Below are 19,359 nucleotides of genomic sequence, written 5' to 3'. Positions count from 1 at the left end.
ATGCTCTTAAGCCTCTCATAGCACAAGAAATAGATTTTAACCATGAGAATATTCCTTGGTTGGAAATTGTTTCTCTCCAAATACTTTTACCTTTCCTCTCTATTGACCCTCTCTATTCATCCCTTTACTACTGCTATTCTAGCTAATTTCAATCTCCTCTATACAAAAAAAAAAAGGTTGATTAATTATATGAGTCTTTGTTAAGTGTAGGGCAATTGGATCATGAGATTAAAAACTGCAAGATCCCAAAATCAAACCCAAGTGCTTCTTATTTTAATGAAGTGTTCTTTCCATTACTTCTGTTTATTCCCAAAAGCTGGTTTCACTCAATCACCTGTGTTTCTTTTTAAATACATGCCACATTTGTTATAATTTCTTATGTTTTTATCTAATATCTCTAGCAAGTTAATTTCTCATGAAATGGGGGTGATGATAATGGTGGTGATAAAGGGGGGAAAGCCTTGGCCAAGGTATAAGGAGGAGGCTTTGTCAACTAATTGGCTGTGTTTCCTTTTAAAAATCACTTAACCTCTCCAGACTTTGGTTTAGGTTTCTTTGAAATTTAAAGTTACATCATTCTGTAAAATTGTCCAGGTAGATTTTATTCTCAAACCAAATTCCCCAACCTCTGAAATCTAGCCACCAATTAATAAAACATGATCTAGTCCCATGTAATGCTCCTAGGAAATGAGACTGTGCCAAATTTTATACTTATTCTACCCAACTTGTAGAAGAGTTTGTGGAGATTTTAAGACTTCTGATAGTTAATAATCCCTTTTCTACCATTTTCACTATTTATGTATATATACTTATATTTTCCTTTTTCTTTTATCATTTTCATTTCTACTTTCTGTTTGCCATTCTTTTTCTCTCATTGCCCTTTTCAGGACCTGTAAATTAATATTTTTAGCATTCTAATGGATCTTGATCTCCTTGATTTGGTTACTACCTTCTTCCCTGGATGGTAAATAATATGATACAGGTTGTTTATGTGTTATCATGCAAAGCATAATTTGATGTTCATCATGTTGTGAAAAAGATGCATTGCTTATGTTAGAGAAAAAAATTAATGGAAGAAAAATAAAGAATGCTATGTTTCAATCTGTAGTCAGATTTCTTCAGCTCCTTCTATGAGGGCGCATAGCCTTTTTTGTCACAAGTCCTTTGGACCTGTCATGGGTCCTTGCATTGTTGATACCAGTTAATTCATTCACAGTTGATCATCATACATTGCTTTTGCTATGGACAATGTTCTGCTGGTTCTGCTCATTTCACTTTGCATCACTTCACATTCATATTCAATATCTTACCATAAGCCACATGAAAAAAATTTAAATCTGGAAGAGATCTTAGAAGTCATCTAATCTAATACCTTTATTTTACTAAAGCAGAAATTGAGACTTAGGCTATGACTTGACAAAATCACACAAGTAGTAACAAAGATGGGATTTGAAACTCAGTCTTCTTACTCTCCACCCTTTTCTCTTTCCACTGAACCCTTTAAAGTATTACAGAGGATATATCCAATGCAAAAGGAACTTTACTTTTGGTTTTTTAACATTCTATTTGTACCACAATGTAGCATGCAGTACACTGGTACTACAAGGCCAGCCCACCATCTTCTATGATCATAAATTTCCTGGATGGCATTTTTATGATGCTTCTACAATGTAAGTTAATATTTTAAAAAAAGAAGAAAAAAATCAGAACTTGAAAAGTGAAAAATATTTTCCTATTCTGATTCAAGGAATAAAAGTCCATATGGGATATTCACTGATGAATTTATCAAGGAACAAACCATCTCTGAAAAATTGGTAGCCTACACAACAATGACAGGGTCAGTTCTGAGAATTTTAGTCCATTTTAGTATAGGATAAAGCTGATTCAGTTCCACAGCTATGACCCAGGACCCACCCAGAACTACAGTCTGTTGCCAGAACTGACTTGGCCTCTATGGGACAATTCCGGCTAAGAATAACCCAAGGCTAGTGCAAACCTCTGAAGCATATTCTGAAACAATGGAAACATTCCAAACATTGCCCTAGTGCAGATATATATTACAATTATAAATCCTTAATCATCCCATAGTGTTATTTATTCCTAACTCCTGTTTCCTATCATTGTGACTCTATGATTCATTTCACACAATACTCTTTAAGTTATTATGGATATATACATTTAATGAAGGCCAAGGTAGAAAAAGACCAAATGGTATAGTGAACTTTGGATTGAGTTTTAGAAGAGTCACTTTGAATTCTAGCTCCAGTATTTTCCCCAAAACTGTGCACACTAGCTTTCCATTTTCTATCTGTAAAATGAAAGGATTTGGCTTAATAATTTCCCTCATTCAGCACTGTCCTATGATCTTGGATCCCCTAAATAATAATAATAATAATAATAATAATGTTGATGATGACTAATAATGGACTTCAGAGTACGGTCATTTACTATATGATAGCCAATTAGTCAACATTCAATTATTCATCTACTTATGTTATTTATGAGTTATTCAGGTGCTCTCTCCTCCTCTCTGTCTGGCTCTGGTCTTTTGTATTGCTCACCAACATTTTCTTTGGAAGGCTAAGTGAATTAAGAAGTGGTAAAGTCAATATCCATTTCTGCAGACTTCTCAATTGCTCCAAGTTCAACCTAAGAAGTGTTTAAGTCAGTGAACTTAGTCTTTGAGCAGTTCCTCCAGATTCTTTTGGCCTAAACTCCATAGAACTGGGGGATGTAGTGTGTGGTGATAATAAGCATTATATCATGTGCCTCACAACTAGAATTTTTATAGAAGGAAATTGCTCTAAAAATCCACATCAATAGCAGCCTTGAATGGGAAAAATATCACAGGACATATACCCTGTGAGGTTTGTGAGGAAGGAGAGGAGACTCTCCTTACCCCTTGTATTGGTAATAATGGAAAGAGAGGCAACAAAGCGGATACTACATATATACATAAGAAAGGCCTAAAATCATTCTTGGCACCAGTTAATCTAGCTACCTCTTCTGCTTTCCTAAGTCATAATTCAGCAGTATAAGCAGTGTTCCCTAATGTCCAAGATTGGGACAATTAATTCAACTCTGCTCTTGTCTTTTCTCTTCAACTCCACCCCCATCCAGAAAAATACAATTTTTTTTTCCTTTCATTGAGTCTATCTTTTGAAAAATCCTTCTTGCCAACTTTTTTTCCAAGGACCTACACTCTTAATCAAGCCTTATGAGAATATTTATTAAAAGCAGAAAGAGAACTTGGTGGTCATCTAACTAACTCCCTTATTTTTGAGATATGGAGACTGAGAACCGAAAGAAGGCAGAATGACTTGGGAACTACTTTGCAAACAGAGAGTTTGCTCTCCCTTCTCCATCTATGTACAAGACTGTCCACAACACTTAATTATGCTGTTTATTCATTATTATAAACTACTTGGGAAACTAATAGAACTTTGAATAACTTTGAAACTGGCATTGGAGCAAGGAAAATTTGGAATCCAGTATACATTGAAGCATACTTTCTGGATGCCTTAGGCAACTCGCTGAGACAAGGGCTCATAACTTTGGGTAACGTGCTTAATCCTATGCATCCTTTCTTAATGTTTTAAAATGCATAAAATGGCTGGAGGGGATATGGCAAAGTTGGGACATTAATGCAGTTGTGAATTGATCCAACCATTCTGGAGGGCAATTTGAAACTATGCCCAAAGGGCAATAAAAGACTCTCTGCCCTTTGATTCAGTCATAGCACTTGTGTTTGTACCCCAAAGAGATAATAAGGGGAAAGACTTGTACAATATTCATAGCTACGCTCTTTGTGGTGGCAAAAAATTTGGAAATGAGGGGATGCCCTTCAGTAGGAGAATGGCTGAACAAATTGTGGTATATGTTGGTGATGGAATACTATTGTGCTAAAAGGAATAATAAAGTGGAGGAATTCAATGGGAAGTGGAATGACCTCCAGGAATTGATGCAGAGTGAAGAGCAGGAGAACATTGTACACAGGGACTGATACACTGTGGTACAATTAAATGCAATGGACTTCTCCATTAGTGGCAATGCAGTTATTGTGAACAACCCAGAGGAATCTACAAGAAAAACCACTATCCACATTCAGAGGAAAAACTGTGGGAGTAGAAACACAGAAGAAAAACAACTACTTGATTACATGGTTCAAGGGGGATATGATTGGGGATGTAGACCCTAAATGAATATCCTAGTGCAAACACCAACAACATGGAAATAGATTCTGATCAAGGACACAAGTAATACCCAATGAAATTGCACATCAGCTTCGGGGAGGGTGGGTGGAGAGGAGGGAGGGAAATAATGTGAATATTGTAACCAAGGAATAATGTTCTAAATTGACTAAATAAATTAATTCAAATAAATAAATAAAATAAAATGCATAAAATGAACTAGATAGAACTATAAGTCAATAATTCAAGAATTTATTAAGCCTATACTATGTGCCAGGCACTATGCTAAGTATCAGGAATATATATGTATATATATATATATATATTATAAATATATATTCGATTATATATGTATTTACATATATAATAAAAAATAAAGAAAACCCCTGCTCTCAAAAGTTTTACATCCTTTTGGAGAAAGAAAATACATAAAAGGAAGCTGAAATGGGTTTAGGGGAGGAGGTACTAACATATGAATGCATAACAAAGAAAGAAGTAAGTCTAAAACCTCAACAATGTAGGCTAGAGAGGAATAAAGGGGTGAATGCAACTATCCTGGACATTTTACTTAAATTGAAGTTTCTCAGAGGAACTGACAAGGTCTTGTAATCCTCTATTGTGAGAAGGCTGCTGGGTCTGGTGGAAGAAGAAATAAGTCAAAAGTGAAGCTTCTTAAAGAATGAAAGAAAATCAATTAAATTAATATTCTGTTATCATTTTTAGTTCACAAACCCCAACTTAAGAACACCTGCTCAAAGCTATAAGGTGATGTACTGCATTATAAGAGGGAGTTGACCTCATGTGAAAATTTCCTAGACCAATAAAATCAAAGGTTCATTGCCCACTCCCACCCGAGTATGTCTATACTTAGAGGACCAAAAAATAAAATCTCTCCTGTCTTTCTGTCAGTTAAAATATTGATGATTGGTAGTAGGTCCAGTGTTTAGGATTTTTCCTCCCAACAACTAATATAAACATATTAAGTTCTATTAGCTCTTTAAATAGATATCTGAATGGATGCTAATTAGCTCATTTTGCACATTAGCTCTGGTTTGGGATAATCTATTCCAAGGCTTCCCTCATTAACTTGAAAAATCAAGAGCAGGCTCTATAGTGATCTCCAAGAATTCTGGAAAGTACTTTAATAGACAATCCCTAACTGGAGCTCTGCATAATTAGATCTGTTCTCTTCTCTCTGCATATAAACTTGCTTAATGGGAGGGTACTGAATACAGAAGGAAAAGAGAATAAGATCTTTCTGAGAAAAGAACTGCTTTCAATCTGCTTTACTGTCATTTCAAACTTTTGAGTTCTGAATTCTTTTGGCGGCACTAATATGGTAGAAAAGCTTTTTCCTCAGTGACTGTAAAATCTCCATTTGGAATATTTTTCTTTCACATTTATGTGCATGTTTCTTATGGTTATTTTCCCTAGATTAATTCCCACCCTTGATTATGATTTCCAGGGTTATCTGAAGTGCTAAGAATGAATACTTCAGATGACTAAATGATAGCTTTTCTGAAGGAAAGCATTTTATGAATTTACTTTTGCATTAAAAGAAAGCATAGAAGTTTTCATCAGGTTGTGAGTTCTGTTTGGAAAAAATGGAAGAAGCCTCTATAATTTCAGGAACTACTGTTTGTATTCACACCAAAAATAATATTAAACAACATAATAGGAACCAAAAATCTCTCATTTCAAAAGAGAATGTTCATCATTTGGGATAAGCAAAAAATAGTTTAAGTTTTACTGCCCTGATAGACATAATTTCAGAAAATGTTGATACTTTAGAGTAAAGGTCTATAATATTACAAAACCTCATTGGAATATTATCACATTTAGAACCCTGTTCCTAGGGGACCAAGAATCCCCTATAATGTTGTTTCTCCTAACAACATTTTCACAGAGCTAATTAACAATGTTGAGCAGGGAATACTTATTGGGAATAATCAAAATTTGGGAATCTAATCTTGAATAGCTGTGTAATTTAGACAAATCACCTAACTTCCCCTTCCATCATCTGTGATATGAAAAAGTTTGAGTAAATGACCTTGGGAATTTCTAACTCTCATCAGCTATCTAGTAAACCTGATCACTAGATATTCAATCTAGATATTTTGGGCAAACACACAAACACACAGAGACTTTTCTTTAATAATGGATTTTTTAAAATTATCTCATTGGGTAATTACTTCAATACACCACAATGCTTACAGCATGGTGTTTAATCTTGGAATTTCTAACTGAGTCAAAAAGAATCCTTTTAATTATGTGTCAGGAGTCAAAACTCTCATCACAGATGTCAGACCACAGATAACCTACATGTCAAAAGCACAGTAACCTCCTTAAGGTATTATGGCCTCTAGATAGGTACAGGAGGAAGAACATGTCTTTCAATCTCATCTAATCATTTCAAATAAAACTCATTTGCTCCCATCTCTTTTTATTATTAATCTGCAGGTAATGTTATTAAAAACAAATAAAAAAATTGAGGTGGGGAAATATGAAGTCAGTGCCTCCCTAATAGCTATTTTCTGATACTGTCACTCTAGAATGCTGTAGGCTGTAGATGGATTGCCCCAGAGGAGGAGATAACAGGAGTCCTAGTCACCACTTTGCCTGCACAAGTACATCTCTCACTTCCTGATTATGAATCGAGGTTTGGGAACCACATTTCATTTTATTCTGTTTTTGAAGAGTACAGGAAGGAATAGATTGAATACACAAAGGTTAAGCAGCACTCTGACATAATACTAATGAAAGAGTTAAACTACCAGAGATATAGATAAAGAGATATTAGATGAATAGGAGATTGATATCAGTTCACACTAATTTACCACCACCAAAAAATATAGACATATTTTATCTGCTTCCATAATTTCAAAATCACTATTAAGAGTATATATTGAATGAATCAATATGTAAACATTATATATTATCTAAAAACATGTACATAAAATACAATTATCTTCTCTATATATCTCCCTCTAATTTTGTCTCATCTGTCTCATTTATTTTGTCTCTCACTTTTCTCTGACTCTCATCTGTTCCTCTTTCTCTATTCTCTCTAGTCTCTCTCTCTCTCTCTCTCTCTCTCTCTCTCTCTCTCTCTCTCTCTCTCTCTCTCTCTCTCTTTCTCTCTCTCTCTCTCTCTCTTTCTCTCTCTCTCTCTCATTCTCTTTGCCCCTCTCCTTCTTTCCTCTTTCACTTCTTTGCTGGTGCAATACAGCTCACTGAAGGAGCAGCAACAGAAAGGCCAAGGAATCAAGTTCAAAATAAATTGGTTGTGTTGAAACATTTGTAATTAAGCATGATAACCAATTACAGAAATACCTGGAGTACTTTGGTGATTCGCTCTCCCACATCAGAGGTTTCCTAATCAATTTGAAATAACCGGACGCTGCTATAGAAAATAAGCAAGATCACAGCATTTGCTAATGAGTCTCAAAAATGTATTTCACTGCATGAAAATGTTCGTTGTCAGGAGAAAGACTGTTTTCAGAATCTTTAGGGTCATTTGCATTTGCATTTGATTGGAGAACAGTCCTTTGTTCTTGTCTCCTTCTTACATCCTCTACAACACTGCTTATTTTTTCTAGTGATTTCATATTATTGTATCAGTATGGTATCCCAAGCACTAAAAATATGCCCAAATAAACCCCTTTGTGCTGAAGCAGCGAGTATCCACTTCAATTATTACTTAATTTCACGATGTTGTATAGGTTTCCTTGAATTTAAATTTGCAGATGTATGACTTTTTGGAACATTGTTTGACAGAAGATAGAGTGGCAGAGCTCAGAAGTTGACACCAAGGCAGGGCATTGTATCATGAAGAATAACACTTAAATATTTCTGAAATGTAAAACCACAGCAATCCTCTTCCCCAGAGACACGGACTCTTGGTGAACATGCAGTCTGAAGCTCACCAGTCCCCAAAAGAGATCCTAAGAAATACAGCACTGGCAAAAAACCACAAGTCCCAAGAGAATCTGTCATTTTCACAAGAAAAGAAAGACTAGGAAAGATTGGCACACTCTAGACAGAAGGAAGAGTCTGTCACTTTCATTTTCTTAAAGGCAATACTATTTATGGCGTCTGTAGGTTTGCATAAGTTATCACAAGACCTTTTGTGATCTTTTCTCCCAAATCTCCCAATAAATATGTAGTTGCTATAATTTATTCATTCCTAAACCTTTTTATAACATTATTTTTCCTTTTCTTCCTTGTCCCCCTGGTCCCATGTCTCTCAGTTGCCTTCTCTCTCCCTCTGTTTTCATTCATGATACTTCTAGATCTCTAAGTATATATTTGTAAAGTCTACTTGACTGATTGTTCTGTCTCTTAGCAAGTCTCATATAGGAAAAGACAGACAGAAGCCAAAACATTACCCTCCTCTTACTGGTTTTTAATTTCCGTAATGGTCCAAAACATGTACCTCTCTAACCTTTATTCTATCAGTAAACTTTTAAAATAATACTTTAAAATTATTTGTGCTGAAATATTCATAATTAAGAATATAACCAATTAAAGAAATACCTGAGAAAATTTGGTATTTCTTCCCTTATGTCTATACAGACAAATGAAATGGGTGTCTTAATAATTATCCATGAATTGTAGAACACATAATCATTCTAGCTGTCCCAAAACAAATTTGAGCAAGTTAAAAACAATAAAAAAAAAGAAACTTGCTTTCTTCTCCAAACTATCAGGGGGCTCAAGCATAAATTACATGAATTACTAAATTTGGTTTTCACTTACTTTGCCTGGATAAAGATAGCCCAAGGAAGAGGATATTTCAAGAGCTCAGCTGGAAAAGTAGCAACCAAGCCCACTGGAAGAAGTATCATCTGACCTTTTCTTCATAAGGGCAGTAGAATTCCATTACTTTATGATTAGAGCTTTAAGGGGTGTAGGAGTCCTAATTGTATGAGTAAATGGAGACCCATGAGGATGAAGGGACTTGCTTATGGTCACAGAGCTGGTCAGCGACAAATCTTGTATTCAAGCTTGAATCTCGCTCATTACAGGGTTCATGACTTTCCCACTATATTAAAAATCCTTGTCATATTCTTACACCAATCTTCAGAGTATTAAGAAATTCATGTAATTCTTTCACTTTTCAGTAGGATTCTAGGAAACCATATTCTGTGTGTGTGTGTGTGTGAGTTTCTGACCACCTTCCCCTCACAGAAACACAAAATGGGAAAAAAATAGAAAATCAATTAATTAAAACTTTTTTTGAGTTCTAAACTATAGAAAACTGGGCAATGTGAGGAATGAAAAGAAAAATGGACCAAGTTCCTTTCCTTCAATGGGAATTCAGCAAATATTTTTGAGCAGGGGTGACATGACAAAAGTTGCATTTAGAAAAACTAATCTTGAAATGCTGTTTAGGATTAACTGAAGAAAGATGATTGAAGCAGAGGAAGGCAAAGAGATCACTTAAGAATCTCTCAAAAAATCTATGTGTTGAAAAGGTCTTTACAAAAAGTGAAGATACTGTACATGGATGGCAAAATTAAGTCAATTAAGTGTTCTTTTTTCCCCTCAAAATTCCCTGCATATTATAAAGTGATATCAAACTTAAGCTCATATTTTGGTTGTCTTTGCATTTTCCAAGTTCATAAACTATGTAAAGTAAATTTCCTAAAACTCTTGGATATCTGCTTCAATGAACTAGTCCTAATCAAACTTTTTGTTCCTCATTGAATGCATTGGTATCTTCTTTTTTAGTATATTTCAAAAAAAATATATTAACCAACACTTGGAAGTTAGAAATATGGAGATTTGGAAGAAAATCAGAAGAAACAACAATCCTCTCTGGAAAATGGTAGAGTAGGAATATTCTTATGAGGAATTAAACATTTTTAAATGACTAATGTTTTGCTAAAAATAGGGACCTAAATGGGGTAAGTAGAGAAGAATGAAAACTCCCTTTTCCTGTATTATGCATCTTTCTTGGAATCTCATAACTATTCTGTGCCCAGGGCTAATTTGTCTGGAGCAAAGTTCACATAGGAGACACAAAAAGAGAAAAAGAATGATCACCACGCAGGAAACTTCTGAATACATTCCCTATGTCAATGGAACCCGAAGGCCTTGGAATTATAGTCAAAGATAAATGAATGAAGCATGCTGTTGCTCTCATTTCCTGTCATCCTCACTTAGCTGTCTGTTAATAGGGAGCTTCCCACATGAGAAGATGAAGTAAAAAATAAATATGTGAAGGTAAACCCAGTGGTCTAAGGTTCTGATTGTAACTGGAGCTTGGGGGTCGGGGGGTGGGGAAGGAAAGCATGATGAGGATACCATGCTATCAAGAGAATGATCCCTATTACTCATACAATTAGCATTTTCCCTATAAATTCCATTTGATTGAACAACTATTTACCCTCCTCAAAATATCAGATTTTGACAGCAACTTTTTTCTTATGCCAAAGTTTTGAACAGGCTTTTTTTTTTTTTTAACCTCAGCTATTGGCAAATACAGGTATGGAAATGCCAGCATTCATCTCAAACCTGATAACCCTGTGCAAGACACTGGGGAAAAGCCTGACAGGAGCATGCTTTGAACAAATGCTGATTCAGCTCATTGCCTTAAGGATCCTCCCTTTACTTCTGTTAGTGACTTTCAAATATAACTTTGTGGTTTGTGTTTAGCTTTGTGTTTTGGCTGATTGTGTGTGTGTGTGTGTGCGCACACGTGCACGTGTGTATGTGTGAGTGAGTAAATGTGTCTCTAATTTGATCAGTGCCATTGATATGGAAGAAAATTTTAAATTATCTAATCAAAAAATCCCATAAAATGCAATTAAGTGTCAAAACTTTCCAACCATGGTTCAGTTGAGATGAAATACTTGAGAGAGGTTTAAATTTATCTCTTAGCTTTTTATTGATTTCTTTTTCCTGAAGTGATACATAATATGGAGTTCTTTAAAAAGTTATTGTATTTACCCCAATTGATTGGTTCCTTTCTCCATGACTAATCCATTCGCCATTTTCCTTTAACTCAGATTCTAGTAATTTTTGTACATGCAACAGATGGCATGTGGTATAATAGAGAAATGATTAATCTTGAAGTCAGGAAGATATGGTTTCAAGTCCTACCTCTGACTTTGAGGTTGAATGACCCAACATATGTCTGTCACTAATCCTTTCACTACCCTCAAGCAACTCTCTAAACCTATAAATTATGGAAGAACTGTCCATCTGCCTCAGTAAAGGGAATGTCCACAGGTGAATCCCTCTACAGATAAAATCATGAGTCAGAAGACAAAACAATTAGCACAGTCATAGATATTCTGTTCCTCGCCCTTCTTTCATTCCTTTTCCTTCCCACTTTCCTGGGAATTGTTTTTTCATATTTTGGGCCCCATTACATAATCTGTCTTTTTAATTTCTAACTTTGGACACATTGAACTTATTTCAAAAATGTTCATGATGGTTGCTGCCCCATAATTCCTTATTTTTGGAGGATCCAAAAATTGATAACAATGATCCTAGATAACTCTGACAGGTTTTTTTTTCCACTGTTACAGCCAGTATGGAAGAATAGAAAAAGCAGTGATTTGAGAATCAGAAGACTAGAGTTTAAATATCAGTCTTGACACTTTCTAAACATGTGGTCTTGGGTACATTATTTTACTTCTCTAGACCTCAGTTTCCTCATCTGAAAATGAGAGAAGAGGTGCTATAGATGATGTCTAAGGGTGCTTATAGCTATAAATTATATGACTTCTAAATATAACTTCCCACCAGACTTCTTGACTATTATAATATGCCTTTTGCTAACTGCACCAGAAAGGATTTAAGTTTCCAATCTTCTAAAGTTTTTTTTTCTATTTCTGTCTCCAGTCATAAGAGGTTCACTCCCCCCATTATTATTTATATAGTCATTGTTCTGTCATTTCAATTATGTCCAACTTTTTGTAATCCCATTTTGAGTACTCTTGGCAAAGAAACAGGAACACCTTGCCATTTCCTCCTCCAACTCATTTTACAGATGAGGAATGGAGGCAAAAAGGGTTAAGTGAATTGGCCAGGGTCACACAGTTAGTATGAGTCTAAGGTTGAATTTGAATTCAGCGAAACTCTAGGTCTGGCACTTTATCAACTGTGCCATCTCACTTCCAATTTTGAACAAACTATATTTCCCATTTACTCTTGTACATCTTGAATACATTATTTTTCCTTTTTTGTGTCTTTATCTTTTTAAGTTCTCTTTATTTAGAGACATCACACATTCTCTTTATTATCTATATTACATGTACATATGTTAAGTGCATATATACACACACAGATGGAGAAGAGGAAAAGAAGGGGTTGTAAATTCTTGTCTGTGGGTAAAACATGGATATTAAGCATGCAGCAACCAATGTCCATCTCAGATATAAGATTTAGTAGACTATATCTGTTTTGAGACTTTTGAATTAAATATTTAACAATACACTAGTACAAGAAAAATTGCCAGCAAAATAATATCAAACAACAACTAACCCTGGAAATGAAAAAAAAATGCAATTTGTCACATTTACAGACTCAAAAACTTCATTTTATATATTTAATCCATGAAAGCACAGTAACTGCCAGCTATACAAACAAATAAACAACCACTAGATCAATGGAAAAATATAAACATAGATATAATCTACTAATTTATTAATCATCGATTATTCTAGACATTATTGCCCACATTGTAATTTCAAAATACAGAGAGACACATTGTTATATAATCTTTCTATATGAAAATTAAAATGGAAAAATTATACATAGATTTTTTTCTTCTCTGCTTACATTTGTAAAGCATAGAAAAGCTTACCTCCTTGTGGTCAATACCAACACTACTTCCAGTAGGGGAAAAAAAACCCAAAACTAAAGGCCCTATATATTTCCATTATATGAACACCTGTATGGTTTATCACCACCACCAGCAGCATCCTTACCCCCCGCCATAAACCAAACAGAAACTCCAAACATATCCCACTCCTCATACACAGTACTTCCTCTCATTGTAAAAATCCTCAGCACACTTATTTTAAGTAATTCTCACATATTGTAAAAGTGAAAAAGAAAAAGCAAGGGGTGAATAGTTGACCTCAGAAAGAAATTGAAAAACCTTGGTTCAAGTCTTTCCAGTAATATGTACTGACTGTATGACTCAGGGTAAGTCACTTAATTTAGTAGTGTCTAAATCAGCTTTCTAAGATTAAAAATTGCAGAGCAGGCTCTGAATTGCATTGAAAGAGTATGATTTCTCATGAGAACTTCCCCAAGCCAATTAAATCACAGGTCCCACCCAAAATAAAAAGGTAAAAGGAGGCAGAAAATATTTGTTTGCTTTTATCCATGGAGTAAAGATTGGTTTTGTTTTGGGTTTTGCTATTTTGGTTTTGGCTTTTATAAATTGTTTTTAGCCTATGGAAAATTGCAAGAATAGTAGATTTCCTGTTTATAAATATTTGTTTGCTTTTTCTCATCTCCCTAACACTATGGGCAGTCATATGAGAAAGAGGAAAGATAAACATTTGTCTTGATCATTTGTGGTTTTGTTTTGCTTTTTTAATTGAAGATTACTACCTTTAATGAGCCATTTTCTCCCCTTTAGAAGAAATATGTGTGATGCATGCCAGGCAGGAAAAGAAAAGCACATGGGTGACAGAGACAAAGATATTCACTTTACAAACTGGTTTTAAAAGAGATGTTAAAATATTATTTTAATGCTATGTCATTTTTAGGAGGTAACTAATGAAAAAGAGTGAGAAAATTATGAAAAAAAAAAAGGAAACTGATCAGAGTCACCTGTCTTGGTTTACTGTGTGTCCGGCACTGTGCTAAGCCTTTGACCCTGTGGTAAATGCTAGAAAAAATCTTGCATAAACTGATAAATGACCTTTTCTGTCTTTGATAATAGAATTAGAAACATAACTTTAATTTGTGAGTGTGATGATTATTCTTTCCTGTTTGCTGCCATAAAGCATCTGTAAACATGACTACCTTTGTCATATGCCTTACACAGAGTATAGGCTCTATATTGTCTCTGACTACTTGCATCACCTAAATACTAAAACATTTTCTGTCCTTTGCTTAAATATTTTCTATTTTGATCCAAGTCTCTAAGTAGCAGCTCAGCACAAAGCTGCATACCATGATTTAGGCAAACCTCTGTTTGTCAATTATTTCTTTGTACTTGTATTTCTTTACCCCAGATTCAAATAATTCCATAATGTGCTATTCCATTGTTTTTCCACATAAATTAATCCTCCTACCATATAATTCACTAAGCAATAATATATCATTTCATTGACGTTTCATTTGTCAGCCAAAAACATATTATGGAGTTTACTTGGTGGTATCACCTCAAAGACATTCTAAAATTTATGCCTTTCTTTCTTAATTTTGATCTAAAAAAATGTTGCCCCACTTCTAAAGCTGACATCAAGAGCCTCCATGCTTGGCATCTGAATTACCACAAATATATCTCTTGGACTCATCTCCAAAGTGTTAATTATTTCAGTGTGGATATTTTTTGCCCATGTATAAAATTAAACTTCTGGTCTAAAATATTCCTTCAAATGACTTTGTTCTGTTTCTCCAAAGGGCTTTTTTCTCTCTTGGCCATGTTTTGCCTTTTTCTTTTCATTTTTGGAACTTTTGAGAAGCGTCAATAATATCGCCAATCTCAAACTCATCTTTCCCATGCCTTCTTTGTCCTATTTTGCTACTCATACAATTCCATCATAGATCAATCCTGCATTAAAGAATTATGAAAAACAAGGTAACTTCTGCATCTTAAGGAATGGTTCATAGAATCAGTACTTTATTGACCCAAATATATCAAATTCCAAACAACCTTATAGATTTACTACATATGGTCTTCTGATATATAATTGCCATGTTTTAGAATGACAGAATTTTATCCCAGAACATTGGTTCCACCAACCTTTCCAGATCAACGTGGTGAAAACTGAATCCAATTTTTTCCCCAAATCTGATTTTACTCCTTTAGATTTCACTTTTTTCATCTTTGTCAACATTGTTTACTTGATTTCACATGCTTTTGATCCCATAATTCATAATTATTATAATATATTATTATATAAGTATTATATTATACTATATAAATTATCTTCATAATCTTTGGTTGTCTCTGACTGCTCACATCATATCCAAGTAGTTCCTTATTCCTTTCAGTTTCCTTGCTATTTCTCTTGCAGCATCTCCTCCTTTCTACTCTTAAGGTCCCTACCCAACTATAGACCTCCTTTACCATCTACCTAAACTAATGAAATGCCCTCCTAACATGTTGGCCCACTATGTAGTTGTCTTCTCATCCAGTCCATTCTTCATAACACTGTACAATACTCTTTCTTGTGTATGTCCCTTTTCTGATCAAATATCCTTCTTATTCTTCAACCTGGCTATTAAAAGTTTCTACAGCATAATGATACTCTGTGTTCACAGACTTATCTGGTATTGTTTCCTTCATTGCCCTGTAGCATTCATCCAAATTGTAGCACACTTTGCTATCACACTTATAGTTTCCTTGGACTCTTTCCTATACCTAAAATGTATTCCATCTCTCTATTTGTTACATTTCTACCTATTACCTATAGTACAGTGCTACCTCTTGACAGAGAGACAAAGAACTAAAGTATGCAGAATGTCTAACATGTCTAATATAGGAATTTGTTTTTCCTTGATTATGCATATTTTCCACAAGATTTCATTTGCTTCTTTCTCTAGTAGTTTGAGGAAGGTAAGAGAGAAAAAAGATAGATGCTTGATCATTGAAGAAATCATTTAAAATCTTTTTATCTATCCTTTAAGGTAAAATCTAATAAATGCTTTGTCCTCCAAGAAGTCTTCCCTAATTTCTCTTTTTGGCAACCCACAGACCTTCTTTAGAAATTAATTTTCCTTGAAAGTGAATATTTGTACCCCTAGCACCTAATACAGTGACTTCCACATAGTAGGAATGTAATGAATATTTGCTTAAGGAAATAGAATTATAACTTTCTAATTCACTAAATGTCTAATATTTTGTATTATAGCTATCTGCATTGGTGCCTTATCTCCCAACTAGACTGTAAGCTTTCTGTAGCTTCCGTCTTATGCCTTAGATATGCTGTATCTTCTCCTTACCTAACAGAGTGCTCTCTACACACAACAGATGATTATAAATAACCATTGTACTAAAATATTTCACGATGTACTGGAGGAGAAGATAGCCAACTTATGAAAGAATTATTGGATCTCTGTTTCGCAGGCCATCAAGTAGCAAATACTCACTACATTTCTTAACTTCTTTGAGAAACAAGAAGGTGGGACCAAATTTGGAGAACCTTTAAAGTGATGCAGAAGGTTTTTAATTTTATATGGTAAGCAAGAATAGGAGTAGTAGAAAGTCTTGAAAAAATTCTTATGATGAAAGTGGTATTCTATAGGAATCAGTCTCTCCAAATCCTCTGCCTAGTATTTGTAGTATACCATTAGTTAAATTCACATTCTCATCTTTCAAATTAATATTTTTTCTTGAGATTTTCCGTGGCATGATCAATAGTGCCACATAAAAGACTTGGCAAGTCTATGTTGTGATATAAATAAAACTAACTAACATTCAATCTGTTAATCAAAGTAACTTCAAAAACCTCAAACCTTAGGTCTTCTCACAGGAATTTTAAAATATCCTATGTATATACATATATATCCACTGAGTTAGAGTTTGAGGGTAACAAAAATTAGAAAAAGGATTTTTAGAGTTGTGAAGGATTATTTGGGGTCCATATCTATAATTTCATAGTCATAGAAAATTCCTAGTATGAAAATCCCTATTCCAACACAGATAAGCAATTCATTTGTAATTTATGATCTTTATAAATTGTTTGGGACATTAAGAGATTAACCAAATTACCTATCATTACCTAGCTGGTGTCAGAGGTCAAATTTAAACCTGTCTTATTGACTCTGAGACTTGTCCTCTATCCACTACGATATGCTTTGAAATCACACTATTAAAATTATGATGAAATAAAATATGGTAATTGAGTCCAAACCAATAGAAATATGAAGAATAAATAAAATGACCATTTCATGAGGTTTTAGACTACCATTTTATAATGATAAATAAATCATTGTGAAATGTTTTTTGCTACCACAGTGAAAAAACAAATACCAACTACCATCATATCTCATAGTGATGTAAAAAAAACAACAACTTATTTCTCCTGCAATATATGCACTTTGAGAATATGGTCCATGTTTTATACACATACTTTTTTTGAGAGAGGACTAGAGTTATATCTGACTCTTGTAGCCTATAAACTAACTCCTTGCTTTAAAAAACCAGAAGAGAGATTTTTAATACTCTAGACATAGCTCATTTTATTGCACTTCACTTTATTACACTTTGAAGATATTGCATTTTTTTAATTGAAGGTTTATGGTCAACCTGAATCAACAAGTCTATGAGTGCCATTTTTCCAACAGCATGTGTTCACATCGGGCCACATTTTGGTAATTCTCACAATATTTCAAGATTTTTCATTACTATTATTATTATTATTATCATAGATTTTATGGAGAGCTGTGATCAATGATCTTTAGTGATACTAATGCAATTTTGAGGAGAGCCACAAACCTCACCCATAGAAGAGTGAATTTAATCAATAAATGTCATAGGTGTTCTGACTGCTCCATGAACTAGCCATTCCCCCATTTATTCCCTTATCCTTGGGTCTTCCTATACCCTGAAACACAATAGTATTTAAATTAAGCTAATTAATGACTCTACAATGGTCTCTAAGTGTTTAAGTAAAAGGAAGAATCAACCATGGCAGCAAATTTCATTGTTGTCTTATTTTAAGAAATTGCTACAGCCGACAAAACCTTCAACAAATACAACCTTGATCAATCAAGCAACTATCATCATCAAGGTAATACTTTCTGCAAACCAAAAGAGTATTATTCTCTGAAGGCTTTAGCAATAAATGTTTTTAATTAATGTATGTGTATTATTTACTTATAGAATGATATTGCTCATGCAACAAACTACAACATAGTGTAGACATAACTTTTATATGCCATGGAAAACCAAAAAAAAAAAATCATGTGACTCTCTTATTGCAATATTCACTTAATTGCAATAGTCTGGAATGAAATCTTCAATATCTCCAAGCTATTCATATATATTCTGAGAACTTGAATAGGTTAGGAGAAGTTGTATTTTCTGTGAAATGGAAAAATTAAGCAATCCCAATTGGTAATTTAAGTATTTTGTAACAGAGGACTCTGAGGTCCAGAGGACCAGTCTGTGACAGGGCAAAAGCAAGGAAAGAAAAGAGGATTCTTCCAAGTATTTTCTCTGGATGCCCAAATGCTACTTCTAAATTTTAAGACTGATTCTGCTCTTCCCCTAGCCAAGTGCATATTACTTCCCAGTTTCATATTCTTTGATAGGGACTTGGTTAATGTCATTAGTACATCATTCAAGAGCCCAGAGTATTCTCACCCATGAATTGTTACATATGAAAATATCACAAATTAGAAGAGATGTCCACTAAATAGACCTAGAAGTAGGCTACAGAGGTTCAAGACAAACACCTTAAGCTAAGAAATACTAAGAGATCACCATGCTTTTGGCTGGGGACTATAGCCCAGTGATGACATTTAGTGATAATGATAATAGATTGTTTGGAAACCATGAAAAAATATAGGTCAATATAGGATGACCTGGCATCATTTTATATACTGAAGATCAATCTAGAGACTAGTGCAGGAAAAAGATTATAGATCCACCCTTACTGAGTATTCTGATATAGCCCTATGTGCCAAACAGGAGTGATAATGATATACCACCTCTCTAAATACCAATAACAACCTTAATGATCTTGGAAATCCAATAAACCTTTGTGAAAGGGAACACATTGTGATTTAGAAAGTCAACAAAGAGTATTCAAAGTGCAAAAATAATTATTAGGAGCACAAATGCAATTTTATTCTAATCTAAAACTAGCACAGTAAGTTGCACAAAGCAGATATTTTATAAATATTTTCTGAGTTGAATTTAATGATAAGGAACCTGAAGGATGTAACTCCATTAGTCTTTCAAACCTGTTGTTACATGAGGCAAATCCTTAGACATTTTTCAAAGGGGTCTTTTCATCTAATTATT

This window comes from Monodelphis domestica, chromosome 3, assembly GCF_027887165.1.
Source record: "Monodelphis domestica isolate mMonDom1 chromosome 3, mMonDom1.pri, whole genome shotgun sequence".
In the NCBI taxonomy this organism is placed as follows: Eukaryota; Metazoa; Chordata; class Mammalia; order Didelphimorphia; family Didelphidae; genus Monodelphis; species Monodelphis domestica.
Note: the sequence above shows the minus strand (reverse complement) of the source record.